Source organism: Pinus tabuliformis, chromosome 2_2, assembly GCF_031772625.1.
Source record: "Pinus tabuliformis cultivar Carrire ecotype Pingquan chromosome 2_2, CPIR1, whole genome shotgun sequence".
Lineage (NCBI taxonomy): Eukaryota > Viridiplantae > Streptophyta > Pinopsida > Pinales > Pinaceae > Pinus > Pinus tabuliformis.
Window position 1 is genome coordinate 1,181,058,760 of NC_142300.1, and position 21,117 is coordinate 1,181,079,876.

Consider the following 21,117-nt stretch of genomic DNA (forward strand, 5'->3'; position numbering starts at 1 on the left):
AGATGAGTAAGAACTTATTTCAGTGATTTAAGTCCATAAATGCCATCCATGCACTCAATAATACTCAAAATGACCTAGGAACTCACCTGTCCTTGATCCATGATGAATTTAAGTGTTGAATAGAGGAATGAAGGTCTTTGAAATACATCGGAATGATCTTGATCCATGATGAATTTAAGTGTTGAATAGAGGACTGAAGGTCTTTGAAATACATCGGAATGATCAATCCACACGATCAACTGAACTGTGGTACAAACTACATATACTCAACTGAACTGTGCTACAAACTACATATACCAATTCTGTTAGCATTCAGCATCTTAAAACCATATAGAGCCAACTACAATCATGAATCCAAGATATGGAGGTCACGGCATCCAGCATGTATTGTTTTTAGTTTAATCTAAGTTACAACATTTCCCATAATAGGCCATAACGTAAAGACCACGAGAAGACCGGTAAGTAGCTATATCTTAACCAAAAGTAGTTCCAACATATGTGCTATGTGCTTTGACCTATGACAGTGGAATTCTAATGAAACTTCACGCATCATATCGCTAAAAAGGATGTATGATTCTTTATTGGCACATGAATGCAAAACATCAGTTATAAATATATAATGTTATCTGGAATCAAATCGGCAATACAGATAAGCTATGAAAAAGTACGACATGGACATACAGTATTCACTCTTGCTTTCCCTGACGTTTAGCATTTAATGCCCTCAAACCCATTACAAAACTGTCCATGTTTTTGTCCGAGGATCCTCCTGCCCGCAGTGCAGTCCTCGCACTTTCTTTTATGGTTGCAACCTTTTCCTTCAGCTCCTTCCCTTCATCGGTGAACAATTTTCTGATAGCGCTGGTTATATCTTTCTTGTCTATCATCCTATCATCTTCTCTGTGAGCCCCTCGGCTCACTCTTAATCCAAGTTTCCATTCATCGGCCATGAATTTGCAGTTGGTGAACTGGTCCGCCCAAAATGGAAATCCTGACATAGGAACTCCAAGGGCTATGGCTTCAAGCATTGAGTTCCAGCCGCAATGAGTAATGAATCCTGCAACAGAGGGATGAGATAACACTTGCAGCTGATTGCACCATGGAACAACGAGGCCCTGGCTTCCCACCTCGTCCACAAAACCATCCGGTAAGAGGTCTGAGAGCGATGAAGCTACTATGTCAGGACGCAGAACCCAGATAAAGGGTTGTCCACTGTCCTTGAGACCCATTTCTATCTCCTCCAGCTGAGCTTTAGACACGTGAATCAAACTACCAAAAGAAATGTATATAACAGAATGACTGGGCTTTATATCGAGCCACTCTGAACCGTTGTGCTCTGGGGAGAGGCTAGTTCCAGTTCGTATGTTCTCATCGGGACTTTAAGCCTTCGAATAACCGGATGGAAGTAGCAGACTCACAAGCAAAACTGGAGGTTCTAAGTTCATTGAAGCGTTCACTGCTGCACTTTCGAGGTCGTGGAAAGAATTACAGAGAACCCAATCTGCTTCGCGATTTGACTGAAAGGACTTAAGGGAACAAATCAAATAAATATTGTGAATCGGCGTCTGTCTCATTGAAGAAGGACAGAAGATCTCTTGGATGCAATGTTGGAACGCCGGGAATATAATCAATCAAACAATCAACCTCATCACCTGCAGTTAAATCATCCTACTGATCATAATCAAATCAAAAGGAAACAAAGAAATGGTATTTTTGGGGTCGAATTCAAGAATATGAATTTAACTTAATTGCAGATTGAATCTTGTCAAATTTTAAAATATTTTCAAAATCCTCAATTCACAGATTTAACAATTTGAGTGGGCCTAATGACAACACACATTTAACAATTTGAGTGGGCCTAATGACAGCACAGATTGAACAATTTGAGTCGGCCTAATGACAACACAAATTTAATAATTTGAGTGGGCCTAATGACAGCACAAATTTAATAGTTTGAGTGGGCTTAATGACAGTATAGATTTAACAATTTGAGTGGGCTTAATGACAGCTCAGATTTAACAGTTTGAGTGGGCCTAATGACAGCTTGAGTGAACTTAATGGTTAAGAGTATGTTTCCACTTAAGAGGTCACAGGTTCAAAATCAGAGAAGATAGAGTATGTATGGCTTCATTGACTTAGCCGTGAAATAGCCGCACAAAAGTGGGTCCCTTCTTGGGTCCTTTCTCTCATAAACAAGAGATGTCATACATCAATTTGGTGTCTAGCGGCACAAAGGTGGGTCCCTTCTTTCATAAAGAAGAGATAAAATTACAGACAGTCAATATATTCTCTTAATTCTTGAATGATTACACGCATATTTATACAATCAGTAGTCTTAAGATAGGAATGCTATCTTAGACGTACAGTAGTGTGGTTGAGAGATTCTCTCAACCACACACTAAGCTAGGAGAAACTAAATTCCTATTACATAGGAAAAAACTCCTCAAATAGAAAAATACAACCATAGACAAGTAGGAATTAATTATTTCCAACTCCCCCCCTTAATGACTACTTGTCATGATAGTAAAATCCACCACCATCACACGAATTGCATGTACAAAACCTCCGAAAACACAATCTGCTGCCCTCGGACAGATTCACAACTTCTCCGATCCCACGGATCCCCTTGAAGGTGAATTGGCGTGATCCTGAACGAAAAACCCGCACCCATTGGCGCGATTAATGGCCTAACAAAAGTGCTAGTTGGCCTTCCTGGCATTGCTGTTAGCGCGAAAAACGCCAATCCCCTTCTACCCAGAAAAAAAAATCATCTGCAGTCCACCTGCTCCTACGAGCACAAAGCTCCCGTGTACACACTGCCACAAAGGCACGCTGACTCAACTCAGCCAAAGCTCAACACAGCCACGAAGGCGAGCTTGTCAAACAACATATTGACATCCACGATGCCAGCCACAAAGGCACCTCAAGCCACATAGGCGATTCAGCCACAAAGGCACTTCAGTCACAAAGACTATATAGATGGTTTCTGGCTCACCACCAACCATTCAGCCACAAAGGCACTTCAGTCACAAAGACTATATGGATGGTTTCTGGCTCACCACCAACCCTCACATTCAGTGACAAAAGATGGTTTCTGGCTCACCACCAACCCTCACATTCAGTGACAAAAGATGGTTTGAGGCTCACCACCAACCCTCACTTTCAAGTGATAAAAGATGGTTTCAGGCTGACCATAAACCATTACAAAGTGGTTTTAAGATCACCACGAACTTTCAAATGCCTTTACAAGGCTTACATTCCATACTTCAACATTTGGAGTTTCTGGGTACATACAATGATTATTACAACATTCTAGGGAGTCTATTCCACACTAACTCAAACAAATCTACTTTGTTGTCCACCATAACCGTTGTTACTGCTGCTTTACCTCATCTATTCATTGTTCATATCTTGGGCATCTTTGTCAAATAAGTTCTTGGAACTCCATGCTTATCCTGTCATTTGTTAGAGTCATGAATTCTAACAAAACAACTTTACCTACATTGAGTTAGCTAGGCTCAATAAGGCTCAATAATATTATGCATAATTCCAAGATATAAAAAATAAACTTTCAGGTTGACAAAATATCAAATTTCTCTATCTTTGCCGGTTCGACCGATCTGCTGTCATCTGCTCGGATCTCACTCTCCGAATCGCAGACACACATAAGTTGTTTCGTTCTGTCATCCTCGGATCTGTGTTAGGATTCAGCTCACTGCAATCCCAAACACCCTTGCATCGAAGAGACAAAGGTAACCAGCCACACGACAATCTCACAAATTCGAGATCGCTCCAAGCTGCTAAGAAATCCAACATCTGGAGGGGTCACATGATCCGGATTTAAACAGGAACGCAACAAATTACAGAGATAACCATATACACAAAGATGCAGCGGAAATAATACTTCATTTCATTAATGGAAAATATTGAAATATGCTTACAACCAGAAATGGAAATAAATCAGCTAGGGCGATGGTAGCTTATCTCTGAGAAGAGATGTGGTGGCTACATGCCTCTGAACTGTGTTACAATGAGGCTCGAAGGCCTATTTATTGTTGAGAAACAACGGAAAACCCTTAACATTCCAAAACCTAACCCTAGGAGATGAAACGCCAAACTGTGGGCCCCGTTTGGGGGTAAATTGGTACACCAACTTCCCGGGGTCGTAACTTTGGCATATGATCTCCGTTTGACGCATACAATAGCTCATTAGAAAGATATATCCGAGAACTATCATTTTTGGAAATGTTGCCCCTGGATTCCCCAAAAAACATCGCTTAGGGCCTCAAAACGGCTCCGGAAGTTCAGGACCCGAAAAACTGCTAAAAATACTAAGTTGTGCTACAATTAAGGAAACTGAAAATGCTGAGAAAGACAACGGTGGGGATCCAGGTGGACTTGGCAGGTGGCCACCAATATCCACCTGGATCATTCCTCCCCCCTTAGGAAGCAATGGTCCCCATTGCGTTGAGCTCCTCCATGAGATGAGGAAACTTCTGCTGAACTTGTTCCCTGGTGAGCCACTTGCCCTGCTGAAGGAGTTGGCCTGCTTTGACAACTCGATACAGTTGGATATTCTGTTGGCGAGTGTTCTTGATCTGTGTGTCCATGATCCGATCAGTTGCAGCTTGTTCCATGCAATCTGGATTTAATTCTGTGGGTTTGAGCTGTTCTGCAATGTCGGATGTGTCTAGCAATGGTGGAAAGTATGGCCGAAGGTGGTCCACATTGAACACTGGGTGCAGGCCAAGGAATGGGGGAATGCTGAGCTCAAATGCATTGTCTCCCATCGCCTTAGTAATGGTGTAAGGACCATATCGGAGTGGTCTCAATTTCCGATAGGCTCCAATAAGGCGTTCCTTTTGCAAATGCAACCAGACTTTGTCGCCCACCTGAAACTTGTGTGGCACCCGGTGTTGATCATGTCGCTGCTTTTACTTGGCATTTGATTTCTCAAGAATTTCATGGACCTGCTGGCGAATATGTTAGATGCGCTCAATGAAGCTGGTGGCCTTATCTGTTTCGGACTGGACATGAGCTGAATTCATGTGAGTAGCTGCAAGGGGCATGGCCACATCAATGGGGCATAGTGGCTGGAATCCCAAACCCACCTGAAAAGGGCTATGGCCAGTGGAGCTGTGAAGAGCTCAGTTGTAGCTGTGCTAAACATAGGGGAGGCTCTCGTCCCATGTGCGTGGACGCTTTGAGTTATACATGTGTAGAATGTGCACAATCATCCTGTTGACAACCTCTGTCTGGCCATCAGTTTGAGGATGGAAGGCTGTGGACTTCGTGAGTTTGGTGTCCAGCATTGACCAGAGACTGGACCAAAATGTGCTGAGAAACCGACTGTCCCGATCTGAGATGATAGACTATGGGATCCCAAAGTGCACCCACACTCGCTCAAAGAAGAGTTTAGCAGTGGCTTCTGCTGTGATATTCTTCTTGCAGGCCATCATAATGGCCATCTTCGAGAACCTGTCGACGACCACAAAAACACAGTCATTTCCATGCTTGGTCGAAGGAAGGCCTGACATGTAATCCATGGAGATGGATTCCCAAGTTCGACTAGGGGTAGGTAACGGGGTATAGAGGCCGTGCTTCTTAATGGTCGGTTTTGCAATGGCACAGGCAGTACATGATCGGATGTACTTCCCAACATCCTGTCGAAGATTTGGCCAATAGAAATAATTTTGCAGTACTGCCACTATTTTCTCGACCCCGAAATGCCCAGCAGCCCGACTGTAGTGTGCTTCCCAAATCATCTTGGCACGCTCGCTTGAAGGAACACAAAGGTGACCGAGGTGGCATAATAGGGCGTCCTGGAGGTGAAAATCTGCAACATGCCGACCTTCCAAGAGTGTCTGGTATGTGTGGCCGAATTCTGGGTCGCTTTTGTAGAGAAGTGGCCAATCAGCAGTCTCGTGCCCACAAGAGTTGAGCACGGTGGTCAGCGCCATGATCGGTGGCCGACTGAGGCAATCTGCAACATTATTGGTGCTGCCCTTTTTATACTTGATATTCAAGTGAAACTGTTGCAGGTATGTAGACCACTTCTGATGGCGATCATTCTGCAATTTCCCTTGGGTCTGTATGAACTGCAGAGGTCGGTGGTCTATGTGGATGACCGTTTCCTTCCCCAAAATGTAATGCTTCCATTGTCGACAGGCCTGTACAATGGAATACATCTCTTTATCATAAGTGGGGTACTTCCAGACTGTGTCTGAAAGTGTTTCACTGTGATATGCCACTGGATGTCCATGTTGAGTAAGGACTGCCCCAATAGCATAGTCAGAGGCATCTGTCTCGACCTCAAATGGTTGTTGTAAATCTGGTAACGCGAGCACTGGTGTTGTGCAGAGGCGATCCTTCAATTCCCCGAATGCCTTCTGTTGAGATTCAGACCAAAAGAATTTTTCTTTCGCCCCGCCCTTGGTGACTTGACTCAAGGGCCAAGAAATATGAGAAAACCCCAACACAAACTTGCGGTAGAAGTTGGCAAGACCTAGAAAGCTGCGGAGCTCTATTAGAGTGGTTGGAGAGGGCCAATCCCGAATGACTTGGAGCTTGGCCGGATCGACATGCACCCCCTGTTCATCAATGATGTATCCCAGATACTGAACCTGGGTCATGCCAAAAGTGCATTTCTCCAAATTGGCACATAGCTTGTGTTGCCGCAGTGTTTGGAGAACCTGTCGGATGTGGTGGAGGTGCTCTTCCCAACTCTGGCTGAAGATCAGAATGTCATCCAAGTATACTACTACAAAGGAGTTGGTGAATGGCCGCAAGATGTCATCCATTAGCCTCATAAAGGTTGCAGGAGCATTCGTCAATCCGAAAGGCATGACCAACCATTCGAAGAGGCCCTCCTTGGATTTGAAGGCAGTCTTCCACACATCGGAGGGTTCGATTGGTACCTGGTGATATCCTGACTTCAGATCGATCTTGCTGAAATATTTCACCCCCTTTAGTTGGTCTAGGAGGTCATCAATCCGCGGGATCGGGTACCTATTACGGACAGTGATCTTGTTCAGCGCCCGATAGTCAAAACAGAGTCTCCACATCCCATCCTTCTTCTGTACCAACACGATCGCGCTCCCACAGGGCGATGAACTCGGACGGATGTGACCTTTCGGCGGGAGCTCCTGAATCTGCCTCTTGATTTCATCATTCTGCAGAACAGAGCGCCGATAAATTGGTCCATTGGGTAGCGGCGCACTTGGGGTCAGATTGATGGAGTGCTTGACTTGACAGTGCAGAGGAACCCCTGCCGGGGAGGTGAAGATGTCCTCGTACTCCTCCACAACCTTGTCCATCTGCAGTTGTCGTGCAGAGGGACCCCGTTTGGAGGCCGCGGCCACTTTCTTCTTCTTTCCTTGAGGGCGTATCATCAGGAAAACAAATTTCCTGGTTTTGGAAATGATCTTACTGCATTGTTTTGCAGTAATCAAAGAGAGGGCGGCAGGTGGTGCTACCTCTGGTATCCTGAACAACTTATTTCCCAATGTAATAATAACAGCACGGGGCCTTGATTCATACACAACATGTCGCTTCCACAAGTATGGTTGTCCTAGTAATACATCACAAACTTCAAGGGGAGCAATGTCACACAATACCTCATCCGTGAAGGGCTTGATGTTGTATGGAAGGCGACACTGCTGGCTCACGCGAAGATCTCGTCCTTGGTGAAGCCACCCAATGGTGTATGGTTGTGGATGTGCTGTGGTCGGTAAGCCCAACCGCTTCACGACCTCTGCCGAAATGAGGTTCTTTTGACTCCCGCTATCAACAATGAACTGTATCGGGGAGCCCTTTACCCACATCTGAGAGTGGAAGAGACGCTCCTCCTCCTCTGGATCTTCGGGTTCATTTTTCTGGATCTTTGCGGTAGCAACAGTGGCGCTGGGATCCGCATCAATGATCTGCTTCCCTTTTTCATACCCCTTATCGGGTTCTGACTCAGAGTCGGAACATGCATCTGATTCTGAAACCTTTAGCTCAGCCACCAGTGACTGCTTGGCCCGACACTCACTTGTGTTGTGAGTGGAGCTCTTATGGAACTCACACCATTTTCCAGTGTCCTTTTTCGGCTTCGCGGCGCTGTTCTTTGCTTGCGGCTTCGGCTGGTTGTCTTGGGCTGTCCCGCCTTGGCTTTGTCCTTTGTTCTGTGGTTTAGGGGCACCTTTCCCCTGCTTTGGATTCGCAGATCCAAAGTCTCGCTTCTTTTGTTTAAACTTCTGCTCGACCTTGACGGCATATCGGTATGCTGCACCGAGCGAGGGGATGTTTAGGAATTGTATTTCTTCCTGGATGTACTTGTGCAGGCAGCCACGGTATTTGAGTATCAAATGTTGCTCTGAATCCTTGATACCCAACTTTGTGCGAAGGGTATGGAAAAGATTGGTGAACTCCGGCACGTCTTGGTCCCTTCCCTGCCGCAGCATGGTCCACTTTATGTATTCATCCTCATAGCTTCCGACAGGGTAGTACTGCTCCTTGATGGCATCCCAGAACGAATCCCAGGTGGGTGCGGCTGAGAATAGTGAGCCAGTACTTTCATCCTTCTGCTCGCAGTAGGTTTCTCACCAGTCCTTGACGTGGGGGGCTACTTTGAGAAGAGCAAAAACAATCTTTTCCCGACTCGAAAATTCATGAACAGAAAAATAACCCTCTAGCAGATTTAACCATTTATCTACGGCATTTGCGTCTCTCTGACCCTCGAATATGGGGATTTCAAAATTAACTTGTACTTTAAAGGGTGTGGCGTTTCCAGAGTAGCTGCTGGAAGCCGATGCATTGCTTCTGGGTAGCCGCTGAAGGATCTGGGCAAAGCTATCCATCATCGCGTTCCGTTGTCGCTCGAGGGCTTCTTCGAGCAAGATTTTGATGGGATCTCCTGCCCCCTCATCTTTCTTCTCGTCCGCCATGGGAGGCCGTCGGGATTTGCGAGGCTGGTCTTGCAAAGGTTCAACCAGTTCAAGCCCTAACTCCTTATATCCCGACCTTGTTGGGGACATTCAAAGAAAAACAGAGAAAAATCAGACCGCTCTGATACCACTGATACGGATTTAAACAGGAACGCAACAAATTACAGAGATAACCATATACACAAAGATGCAGCGGAAATAATACTTCATTTCATTAATGGAAAATACTGAAATATGCTTACAACCAGAAATGGAAATAAACTAGCTAGGGCAATGGTAGCTTATCTCTGAGAAGAGATGTGGTGGCTACATGCCTCTGAACTGTGTTACAATGAGGCTCGAAGGCCTATTTATTGTTGAGAAACAATGGAAAACCCTTAACATTCCAAAACCTAACCCTAGGAGATGAAACGCCAAACTGTGGGCCCCGTTTGGGGGTAAATTGGTACACCAACTTCCCGGGGTCGTAACTTTGGCATATGATCTCCGTTTGACCCATACAATAGCTCATTAGAAAGATCTATCCGAGCACTATCATTGTTGGAACGGGCAACATCGGTCCATTCCATGGACTGGATTCCCCAAAAAACGTCGTTTAGGGCCTCAAAACGGCTCCGGAAGTTCAGGACCCGAAAAACTGCTAAAAATAGTAAGTTGTGCTACAATTAAGGAAACTGAAAATGCTGAGAAAGACAATGGTGGGTGTCCAGGTGGACTTGGCAGGTGGCCACCAATATCCACCTGGATCATCACAAGTTCTTGAGGGGGAGCGATCTCCAAAAACCACAGGCTCCAGCCCATAGCGGAGGACCAACGCTTGAACTCATGCCTGAAATTTTGAACAAAGCCATCAGACTCCATGGAGACCTTAGCTCAGATCCGAGCAACGACATCACACCAAACATAATCCATGCCAGACGCAGTCCAGCGCAGCGAGACCATACACAGGTCTCGACTCCAACACGGTAAGCCACTGTAGATCTCTGTATACGAGATATCCCACAATAACATAACGGGCAACAGAGCTTCCACATAATCGGCAACAGACCCTTCGCATGCTCACAACACCTATCTCGGACGCACGGGCTAGAGGGCGTCGCTCCTTCTCTGCCTCAACCCTCAGAACAAGTCAGATAAAATCATCGGCAAAAAACGAGAGCCAATGCAGCCCCGTCCAACACGCAGATCACTGCGCGACTGCAGCCTCCTTCGGTCTTCTCCTCGGCTTACAACGCACCACTGACGTATGAGGTTTCAGAGAGCATAGTTGGGCGTTAGATTGGAGTTGAGGAGCGTTTTCCCTGTGGCGAGGCATGTGCTGTGTCCAGATTCCAGCCACTGCTGGATGGAGCCACGCTCATATGTCATCCCCGTGGCAACGATCACCGGATCCCTCATTATATCCAACGAGATCGGGCACTTGAATTCCTCCGGCATCATCATCAAAGGAGGACTGGACGATGACGACGAGGACGATTCCCTGGAATGCCTCAATAATTTGTTATTATTTGCCTTCCTCACCTGATCCTCCGGGAATTTAGCAGAGCATGAAGGCGCCAATTCGTACTCCTCTTCATCCATCACGCCGAACAGCACGCATTTCGCGTACATTACCAAGCCAACTAAGTCATTAATACCAGATACCACCCAAGGTTCCCCGCCTGCACTGGCTTGCACTGCAATCTCCTCCCGCAGCTTCCTTATCTCCTCTCAGTAATCAGCCGCCGTGCAGAGCCCGAGTTGTTGGAACGCCAGGCGAAGCTTTTTCGGATCTGGCGTTTTCTTGATCTCGAAGCACCGCATCGCGTCATCCAGCTCCCGCTTCAGTCTCCTTTCTTCGGCCTCCACCATGGCCTCCCATCTCTTCCACTTTTCGGGATATGGACTCGGTCTCCATCAGATTCCAAACTCGACTCCTGTCGATGCTCTCATGTCTATAAACAACAAAGACAACAGCTTTATTCTTTGTGCCACGCAAGTCATGTTCTAAACCTCGAATATCTGGGGTTTTCCTAAAGACTCCACGTGGCGACATGCCAGAACCAGGGATCGAACCAGAGACGTGCGGGTCAGACTGGTGAGATGTGGACTCAACATCTCTCTAGGCATTTTGATTCTTCGTTGTTCAGTTTTAAGTGCAGAACGCCCCTGGAGCCTTGTCACCGTTGAATCTCCCATTAATCCAGGCCGCCCTAATGTACAATCATAAAGATCAAGCACGCTGCTGGTTGCTTCGTTAGATAGATAATTGCTTAACATCTTCATTGTCACTTTTGTCTTCAGACCTGGAACAGGAGCATGATAATGGCAAACAGAACTTTTGCATGATGCCGATCGTATGCCCTCGAAACGGCACGGGCAGTTGGGGAAAGACCCAACTTGGAGTGGCAAACACTACATTCTATCACCCCGTTCTTCATCTTGCTGCACAAAGTTTATTGTGCACACAAATGTCCAAAAAACTCTCGGCGATCACTTCTGGAATATATCAGTGACCTGAGTTCGAATCTCCTGGTTATATCCCATTACAGAGCACAAAGCCCAATGCTGTTATCAAATCTAGCCCTCACCAACAGATCCACGTTACTGATCTTTCACCTGGGCTTCGATTTCCTTGCAATTTCAATCAAATTCGCAGAGATCTCCTCCACGGCATCCAACAGCTTCAAACAATCAAAAGAGGCTTGATCTACCTCATCACCGATCCCCGATCTGCCACTTTCCTCGGGCAATCAGCATTCACAGGGCCATCGATCGACCCAACTGTACCACTCTCCTCTGGTCATTGTCGTGCCTCCTCAAATCAATGTCATGCCTCCCGAGATTTTGCGCAACTAGATCAAACTAGAGCACCTACGGCCCTTTACAATCTTGATTCTAATACCAACAACAGGAGAATCGACAGGTTGGAATCAACGCCCCACAGAATGTAGCCACGCTTTCCCTGCGGGTCAACAGATCGGACCACCACCTCTTTTACAATCTCGATTGAGCTTTGTTGGCCTCTTCTGCAAAATTTCAAACAGTGGTATCATGCCACAACAGTGGCTCGATACAGTGGACTTCCTCCTCAGGGGGTGCGATGCCTCCAAATAAAAACCTCGGCAGAGATCCGATCCGATCTACGTCCACCAATTGGTGTTAGCTCAGCAGTGATCCAGATCCTAACACCACCGAAAAGATACAATGCCTAGCCTACACAGAGTGCTTGATCACCTGTGGGCTCAGCACAATAGAGATATTTTGGGTGGCCCTGTTCAAGTCGATGAGCTACCACCGAGTTCTGCCAAAGGCTCGGTTGTAAAGCCTGTTAAGTTGGCTCTATTATACCATGCGATCAGCGAGCAGGAGCAAGCGATCCTCTTCACAATTCTCAATCACGCGACAGCAAAACCTCCTGAGGACTTCAACCGCGCCGTGAATTGTATTGATGGACAAACAACATATAATAAACCCTTTATTTTCAATCAGCCCAGGAGGGGCCAAGCCCAGGAGGGGCCAGGCCCTCACAGGCTCTGATACCAAGATAAAATTACAGACAGTCAATATATTCTCTTAATTCTTGAATGATTACACACATATTTATACAATCAGTAGTCTTAAGATAGGAATGCTATCTTAGACGTACAGTAGTGTGGTTGAGAGATTCTCTCAACCACACACTAAACTAGGAGAAACTAAATTCCTATTACATAGGAACAAACTCCTCAAATAGAAAAATACAACCATAGACAAGTAGGAATTAATTATTTCCAACTCTTAATGTTTAAGAGTATGTTTCCTCTTAAGAGGTCACAGGTTCAAAATCAGAGAAGATAGAGTATGTATGGCTTCATTGACTTAGCAGTGAAATAGCCGCACAAAAGTGGGTCCCTTCTTGGGTCCTTTCTCTCATAAACAAGAGATGTCATACATCAATTTGGTGTCTAGCGGCACAAAGGTGGGTCCCTTCTTTCATAAAGAAGAGATCTCATACATCAATGTGGTGTCTAGCAGCAAGAAGGTGAGTCCCTTCTCTCAAAGACAAGAGATCTCATACACCAATTTGGTCTCTGGCTTTGGTTTCTAGCTTTGACTACCTTAAATTGAATAATTATAATAATGACTACCTTAAATTTAGATAATAATAATAATAATAACAAGAAAAAATGATGTAATTTTAAAAAATATTTTGAAATTTAATAAACAAAAATAACATTCAAAAATAACATTTTATAAAATTTCAAAACAAATTTACTCATTTATTCTTGTACTTTTTTTTTCAGGAAGAAAAAGCTGTATATATTCATAAAAGAAGAATTACATATTGCAGATGCCTGAAGCATATGCAGAAACGTGGACCGAGCCACAGACAAAAATACTCCAAATGAAGTATCCAGATATGCCCTCTGACAGGGCAGCAAATAAAGGTATAAACCCCAGAAAAACTGCTTAACAGTGCCCAATATATTGCGCCCCCGAAAAAACAGTCCTGAAGAGACAACCCATCTATAAGGTGCAGAAGAACAAAGCACCAAGCAGACAAGCTTATGTGGAAAGAAAATGAGAACATATTCCAAAATTTCCAAAATCTACCTTCTATATATAAAGATATTAAATTCAACAACTGTACCAAACAGCCCTGCAAAAAGCTTACCAGATCCTTTATACTAAACAGACATGCAGAAAGCTTACCAGACCCTTTAACATGATATTGGCTTTGAGCCTCCATAAGGTGTGCGTGAAAGAAGGTTGAATAAACAACTGTTGGCGCTGTCCAAAACGAAATCCAGGGAATTCCAAATTTCTTAGTTACTTGTAATGACCAGAAAAGAATAGTGTCAGCTATGACACATGATACCGGAGGTCCCGTCATGTTGAGATCGTGAATAAGGCGTTCCAACTCTCCTCCCATATTTTCCATACTGTGCATAAACTCAGAATAAGTTAAAAATAATTAATATTATTTTTTATTAATGGAGAAAATGGTTACATTGTTGTAACGTTCTCCCTAGTTTAGGATTAGTTCCTAAAGTTTAGGGGTTTGGGTGCGACTTCCTAATTCCTAGTATTGTATTTAATGATGTAATCTTTCATTGATGAATAATAGAGTGTACGAGAGTGATCTCTTTGTTTTGGTGAGTGTAGTCTCCAGGTGCAGGCCACACCTGAGAGCTACATCTCTTTCTTTTCAATTCTGTTCACATTTTATCTTGGTATCGGAGCTTAGATTGGGTGAGCCTGATCTTTTGTCACCTTGTGGCTGAAGTGCCTTTGTAGCTAGCTTACCTGTGTGGTAGAATTGCCTGTGTGGAAGAATTGCCTGTGTGGCTTGAAGTGCCTTTGTGGCCGCGTGTACACAAGAGCTCTGTGCTCAATTGAGCAGGTGGACTGCAGAACACCTAGCTCGGACTTAGATATTTTTTTTTTTCTGAGTGGAGAGGATATTGGCGCGCTTTTTGCGCTGACAGAAGCACCAGGAGGGGGAATTAGCGCGGATTTGTTGGGATTAATCACGCCAGAACGTCCAATTGGCGCGGAATTTAAGGAGGAAATTGCGCCAGCAAAAAATACTCTAACCAATTTTTAATTGGCGCGGATTTTTCGCTTGGGATCGCACCAACACAAAGAGGATTTTTCGTCGCTGATTGAGGATGCACGAATCTTCCTTCAAGGGGATCTGCGGGAAGCCTCAACTTCGTTTGGCGGTTTGCAAAGGGTGCAGATCGGCGAAGTTGCAGATCTATCCGGGAGAGGCAGATCGGATGAATTTTTTGATCAGATCGGATCTTCGGCTATATTGGAGACACCGAATTTGCTCGTTGGAGCGAGATTGCCAGACACTGTAGATCGGTGGCAGAGGTGACAGATCGATCTGACAGGTATTTCTTTTTTTTCTTTGTTGGGTAGATTTAGAATGAGTAATACGATGGAATCTTACCTTAACGAGTCTGGTAAACTTAATGGATCTAACTTCACGAATTGGAAGTTTAAGATCCAGACCTTGCTTGTGGGTGCGAATGCTTAGTCCATAGTTACAGACGATGAGCAGAAGCCGAACGGAGGGCCACAGGAGCAAGATTGGGAAAAACGAGAGAACAAGGCCAAAGTCTTGTTGAAGATCTCTGTGAAAGACAATGTTATTGCACACATCAGAGACTGTAAAACGTCCGCGGACATCTGGATGAAAATCAAAAGTCTGTATGAGACCTAGAATACAAGCAGAGTCTTGGCACTTAAAAGCAAGCTATTTTCAATGAGGATGGACGATAGGGAGACTGCCACTTGGTGGCCATAGGAGTGGCGGTGTCTGATGAAGATCTTGTTGCAATCACAATGAACGGGATGCGTGATGATTTTCAAACGTTCATCACTGGAGTATCGGCAAGGGAGAAAGCGCCCTCATTTGATGATCTCACTGGGATTTTACAGCAAGAAGAGGAGCGGCGACAGAACTTGAACCCCCAGAGTGATGATCTTGCATTGATGGCGAAACGACGATCATCCAAAGGAAGGCAGACACAGCAACAATCAAAGCAGAAAGGAGGAACATCACATAAGAATCTGCATTCTCATAAAGGTATGCTTGCAAATCATTCTGAAAAGAAATGTTATTATTGTGGAAAGACGGGTCATATATAGAGAGAATGTTATAAGAAGCAGGCTGATGATGCAAAGAGGAGGCAGGCAAATGCAAAGCACAGCGGATACTTTGTTGAAGAAGAAGACTTCAATCATGAATTTCGACTGTTCACAGTCGACTGTGCCCTTTCAGCATCTAATGAAGATGACATTTGGTATGTCGATTCTGAAGCATGCTCTCACATGACAGTTAAAAAGGAACTTTTTGATAGTCTTGAAGAAAGTATAAATGGATCAAAAATATATCTAGGAGATGATAGTGGATACGAGATTAAAGGTCATGGGGTGATTTTAGTTAAGTTACCAAATGGAAAAAATAGTCACCTTACAAATGTTTTATATGTACCTGGAATTAAGAAAAATCTGATATCTATATCCATGATGGCTGATCAAGATATGCAAGTCGAGTTTTTCAATACTCACTGTGTGATAAAGGATTGCAAGAATGAAATAGTTGCAACAGGCATGCGAGTTGGAAGCCTATACAGACTGGATGCAAAAAGCATACCAAAGCAAGCCATGGTTGCAGGAGGATCGACAGCCGAACAACTCTGGCATCAGAGGTTTGGTCATTTGAATTTGCAGGACCTCATGTTATTGCAAAAGAAAGGTATGGTCGAGGGACTCCCTATCTTTCGTAATGTTCAGTTAAATTGTGATGGTTGTGCCTTAGGAAAAATGCATAGAGAACAGTTTCCTGTGCATGATAGGAGGAAGGAAACAGATGTTTTAGAACTAGTGCACACTGATGTATGCGGACCTATGCAGACAAGGTCACTAGGAGGAGCATATTATTTTTTGTTATTTACTGATGACTGCACTAGATATTCATGGGTTTATTTTTTGAACAAGAAAAGTCAGACTTTCCAGTGCTTTATAGAATTTAAAACCTTGGTGGAAAAGCAGTTTGGTAAGAGTATAAAAATTCTCCGATCTGATCAAGGGGGAGAATACAAGCTAAAGGAATTCATGAAATTCTGCAAATCTCACGGGATTGTTCAGCAGTATACAGTGCCACACACACCATAGCAGAATGGAGTTGCAGAGCGCAAAAACAGAACCTTGGTGGAGTGCGCAAGGAGCATGTTACAAGGTAAGGGTCTGTCTAATAGCTTTTGGGCAGAGGCTATTAATACTACTGTATATTTGAAGAATAGAAGTCCTACCAGGTATCTTGGCTTCAAAACCCCTTTTGAAGCTCTATATGGATTTAAACCAGCAGTAAACCATCTAAGAGTATTTGGGTCAAAATCATTTGCCCATATACCCAAAGCTGATAGGAAGAAATTAGATCCTAAAGCTATGAAATGCATCTTTGTTGGTTATGGCACAGAATTTAAAGCATATAAATTGTTCAATCCTGAGTCTCGTAAGACGTTTGCAAGCAGGGATGTAGTGTTTCATGAACAGGTACAAGAAGGGAAAGATGACGTTGGTGATGATTGGCGCATTCCATTGTCGTTGGAGGAAAGCAGCGAGGATGAAAGAGAGCAGGAGCAGAAGGAAAAGCAGAAAGAAGAGCAAAAAAAAGAACAGCAAGAAGGTGATAATGCAAGCCCAATTATAGCAGAAGAAAACAAATTTGAGGTAAGTCCCCTACCAAGGAGGTCAGGTAGGAAGACTCAATTACCATTAAAATTGAGAAACTATGCTTTGATGCCAAAGGTTTTGAACATTGTAGAACCCTCTAATTACAAAGAAGCTAGTCAATTTAAGGAATGGAGCGCTGCAATGAATGAAGAAATGGAATCAATTCTTAGAAATGATACTTGGGATTTAGTTGAGCTGCCTAAGAATAAAACACCCATAGGATGCAAGTGGTTGTTTAAACAAAAAATGAATGCAGATGGAAGTATAGAAAAGTTAAAAGCTAGGCTGGTTGCAAAAGGATATTCACAACAGGAAGGTATAGATTTTGATGATAGTTTTGCACCTGTAGCAAAGCTAAATACAATCAGAATGCTTATTGCTTTAGCTACTAAATGTAATTGGGAATTACACCAGCTTGATGTTAAATCTGCATTTTTAAATGGTGATTTAAAAGAGGAAATTTACTTAGTACAGCCAGAAGGATATGTAAAGCAGGGGCAGGAACATCTTGTTTGCAGATTGAAAAAGGCTTTATATGGTTTAAAGCAAGCACCCAGGTCTTGGTACGAAAAGGTTGATTCTTTCTTTGTAGAGTATGGTTTCCATAGAAGTTTAAATGACCCAAATTTGTATACCAAGTACAATAACCAGGGGCAGATTATTTTGATTTCTCTGTATGTGGATGACATGATTATAACAGGAAATGCAGATGATTTAATCAGAGGAATCAAAAGGCTTATGGCACAAGTTTTTGAGATGAAGGATCTCGGAAGCCTTCACTACTGTCTGGGATTAGAAGTATTCAGAGATACTGGGCAAACTTTTCTTACCCAAGGGAAGTATGCCAGAAATCTGTTGGAAAAGTTTGGTATGGATCAGTGTAGAGTAGCAGCAACACCTTTGCAGCAGAATCTGAAATTGAGCAGTGACGATGGCACTAAGGAGGTTGATGCCACAATGTATAGACCGCTGGTTGGCAGCCTGATATATCTTACAACAACCAGACCTAACTTGGCATACTCTGTTAGTGTATTGAGCCAATTCATGTCGAAACCGCTTGAAAGTCACTGATAGCAGCAAAGAGCGTGTTGAGGTATCTTTGTGGTACTGTTAATTATGGTATTTTATACACTGATGTATCTGATGTTACTCTAGTAGGTTTTTCAGACTCAGACTGGGCAGGTAACCTAGATGATCGGAGGTCCATCACAGGTTATGCATTCAACATAGGTTCCTGGGTCATAGCTTGGAGCAGCAAGAAGCAGAGTACTGTAGCCTTGTCTTCATGTGAAGCTGAGTATCAAGCATTGTGTGCAGCAACGTGTGAAGCGATCTGGTTGAGAAGGCTTCTCAAAGATGCAGGAAAAGAACAGAAGAATCCCACTTCCATCAAAAGCGACAACCAGAGCACCATTAAATTAGCATACAATCCAGTGTTTCACAAAAACACCAAACATATAGACACTCAGTTCCATTTTGTTAGAGAGAAAATACAGTCTAAAGAAATTGCTGTTGTATATTGTAAAACTTGTGACAATGTGGCTGATATTTTCACAAAGCCTCTTGCACGAGTGAAATTTGAATTGTTTAGAAAGATGCTAGGAGTCCAGGAGAACCCTTTCTCCATTAAGGGGGAGTTAAAAATAATTAATATTATTTTTTATTAATGGAGAAAATGGTTACATTGTTGTAACGTTCTCCCTAGTTTAGGATTAGTTCCTAAAGTTTAGGGGTTTGGGTGCAACTTCCTAATTGCTAGTATTGTATTTAATGATGTAATCTTTCATTGATGAATAATAGAGTGTACGATAGTGATCTCTCTGTTTTGGTGAGTGTAGTCTCCAGGTGCAGGCCACACCTGAGAGCTACATCTCTTTCTTTTCAATTCTGTTCACATTTTATCTGAATATCCGGCCGACCGATCGAAATCGAGAGGTAACCCATGAGAGATCTGAGCAGAGCGAATATCAACATCCATATTGTGTGCATCAATAGGATCGACTTGATCAGTCTGAGAATGAGCTTTAAGGATCTGATGGTGTCTGTGATGGGTAGTAACGAAGGTGACAGTGAGACCTTTGGAAGCAAGATTCTTTGCGAACTGCATCATGGGGTTCATGTGACCCTGCGTGGGGTATGGAATAACCACAGCATGTAACCGTTCCGGACTGTGAGCCGTCTGATCCATGGAGCTCTGTTACGCGGTTGCTGTCTTTATTCTTTTACCTTGAATTCGGCTAAGCAAATATTAATATCAAAAATGCGAGATAAAGATTTGGTGAACAAAACGATAAGCCAAGGCTCAAGCGATGGCGAGAATTACATCGACGGCCACTGAGTACCTGGTCCGAAATTTGGCACATGTACTGCTACTGAGTACATGGTCCGGAATTTGGCACATGGACTGCGACTGAGAACTCACCTGCTCCTGAATTTCAAGGAGAGCATCTTCTTTATAGCAGTTCCGTTTACTCAACAACAACTGTTTCATGGTTTAAGTTGACAAAAGAAATAATATGAATTTTTCAAATCACAAATATCACTTTATGTCGTTCAATGGAATAATATTGATTTTTAAAATTACATAAAATGTTATTATGTCACATATCAATTCAATTCAAGTGGACTTGTAGAGATATAATATCGTTTTTATGTGAAGGATTGAAATACCATATTTATTAAAAAAAAATACTAAAAGCGATTATATTTATAATTAAATTTATTTGGATTATTTTGAATATTTTAGAAAGTGATACGTGGAACTGTTTTCATATAAGTATTTTAAAATTAGTATTTATCAAAAATTGAATCGGAATTATTCAAATAACTCTTGGACATATTGACTTTCTGGTTATTCTTATTATATTATATGGAATTTGGGGTTGTATTATCAATAAAGATTTATGGAGATAAAACAAATTAAAAGTATTTAATAATTTATAATCTAAATACGCTTTATTCTATTTTTTTCAAAAGTACTTAATGTATAAGATTAAGTTAAACAGCATGAAATATATACTTAATGTATAAGACTAAGTTAAACAATATGGAATATATACGGCTTTCTAAAATTGTTTTAAACTCTAGCGAGTATGAATTTTAGAAGAAGAAATTTAAAATATTACAAGGATGTAATCAATATTAGTCTAAAAAATTAAAAGCATCTCTTTGTTTTCAGAAGTGTAAAAGATAATAAAAACATCGATAAAATAAGAACCAATTCTCATGAGCTCCATAGTGAAATTGGGCATTGGTCCATTCCAAAATTCCTTGGGATGAAAGAGTCACATTAAGAGGGTTGAAGATGAATAACACTTTATCTTAGAATGTCTTACATATATTGAGATTAGTTCTTAGATTCAAAAAATTTGAACACTACTAACTTTCCTAACATTTTAGCTCAATAAAATTATGGTGACCATGGAATGCTTCTCTAAGTTCTTTTCAAGAACATAAATAATTTTTTTAAGAATTTTAACTAATGTCAAAAGGGTTTTGAGGTCTAAATGAATCTCCTAAGGAAAATAATAAAATAAGACTCATGAATTTTTAAAGAAAAAAAATGGGAACTATCTTTTTAAATGTATTTTTGCCTTATCTGCTTCTAGATTCACTCAAATGCCGAGAGTAAAAAGTCGTTGCATGTAGAATTAAATTCTACATCCAATGAGTAACGACTTTGCATACTTAAAAGTAGCTCCATGTAAAAAAAAAAAAATACATGAAAAAATGTGTTCAACATATGAAAAAACATGTTTAAAAAATTGAAAATACATGAAAAAACCACATTGAACATGATTTTTTCATGTATTTTAAATTTATTTCACCATGGACCCACTTAGAAGTATGTAGATTGGGTACTTGTTGGACGTGGAATTTAATTTTTCATCCAATAACTGTCTATTATTGACATTTGAGTGAATCTGCATGGAGATAAACTGAAAATACAATTAAAAAAAAAGATTTATTATTTTCCTTC

General features: G+C 42.5%; 1 pseudogene; it reads right to left on the reverse strand.

The window, feature by feature from the left end:
• Positions 1-686: 686 nt before the first annotated feature.
• Positions 687-19,326, reverse strand: LOC149197690 (UDP-glycosyltransferase 86A2 pseudogene; annotated as a pseudogene).
• Between the last annotated feature and the right edge of the window lie 1,791 nt (positions 19,327-21,117).